General features: G+C 43.1%; 1 protein-coding gene across 1 annotated transcript in view; it reads right to left on the bottom strand.

Annotated features, from left to right (window-relative positions):
* LOC101859921 (protein EFR3 homolog B) overlaps positions 1-1,395 on the bottom strand; it is a gene marked incomplete in the record, with an annotated part of 48,654 nt that overhangs the window by 32,677 nt on the left and 14,582 nt on the right.

Raw genomic sequence — 1,395 nt, 5'->3', positions numbered from 1 at the left:
GGGGGGGGGGAAAGAGGAAGGCACAGTAATCATCTGACAATTTCCTCATCGAATGACATATTATAGGTAATTGATAAACCGTTGCGTGAAGTAACCTTCACCCGAACATGATTTTTTTAAAGAGAAGACACCGAAACGGGCGGACAGATCTTAGTTTAAACTATTTATAAAAGGAGGGGATGGGGGTTTCTATCGCAAGGTTGAAAAAAGAAAAGAACAGAAAAAGAATCCTTTTCTTAACATTAAACCTTGTACAATGTTGTACATTTGCAGAAAAACAGAGGCCGTGTTTATGGGGATGGACTGGAAAGGGGAGGGGGGGGGTGAGTCCTTCATGTGACACACAGAGGCACAGGTGACCGATAACTGTCTCAGTTAGAAGGTGTTAATGCATAATCAACTCCGCCAGGTCGTGTGACCGTGCGACAGAAGATGGTAACACTGGTCACATAGCGAAGGACAGAAACGTAGAGAGAAAAAATAAAAACCGTCAGACCACCGGGTAGCGGCCACAGAGAAGAGTGAAGGTAATATAATACCCTGTGCACATGCAAAACGAGTAGTCAAATTTCTATTTGATACGATCTGATACATTTGAGGGGTTCGAGTTTTTCCTTTATAAATAAAAGAGCAAAAGTTACCATTTAGATACAATTAATTTGACCAAATCCTCCAAAATCAATCAAGTTTGATTTTCTCTGTCACGATTTGATAGTTTTGAGGAAAACAGCCAATCATAAGGCACGCATGTCAAATCTGTTGTTTGCGCGCAAAATCAGCGGAAAACGATAATGACCAAAATGGACTCCCGTAATGAATGAGCTTCCAAAGCAAAGCAGAAATAATTTGATACAATACACACTGGCCAGCAGATTATACCAAACGCACACGGCAATCGAATTCAGTCGACATAAGTTGGGGAAGCCAGATTGTCCTCCAGTGAGGGGCAAAAGCTACAATTTTGGCACATTTCAACCAAATTCGACTCATGACCTTGAAAACCAAACGGGTTTGATTTTTTAAGGTAACAATCGAATTTTGTCAGGTTCAGTCGAATTGTGGTTAAATGATAGCTTTTGCCGACCTATGGTGCGAAAGCTGCAGTTCGCAGCAGGATTTCTAGTCTCTCGTAAAGTGTTGGGTCTCTTTGCCTTGGGTTGAGCCAATCTTATTCGTGCACATGGCATTGGGCTGGCTTGTGACAAATGGACTCAATAAATGAAATTAACTGACAACGTGCACTCGGTACTACCCGACCCGATCCGATCCAGTCTGCATTTGACCAATGGGCATCCGTTTCAACGCCGCCAACGAGACGTATAAGGTCAGACCGATACCACGGAAATGTCAAGCAGCTAACCAGAAGATGGAAACCGTGACGCCAGCGCTGGAGTT

This window comes from Aplysia californica, unplaced genomic scaffold (assembly GCF_000002075.1).
Source record: "Aplysia californica isolate F4 #8 unplaced genomic scaffold, AplCal3.0 scaffold00098, whole genome shotgun sequence".
NCBI lineage: Eukaryota > Metazoa > Mollusca > Gastropoda > Aplysiida > Aplysiidae > Aplysia > Aplysia californica.
Note: the sequence above shows the minus strand (reverse complement) of the source record. Positions and strands in the feature narration are given on the sequence as shown.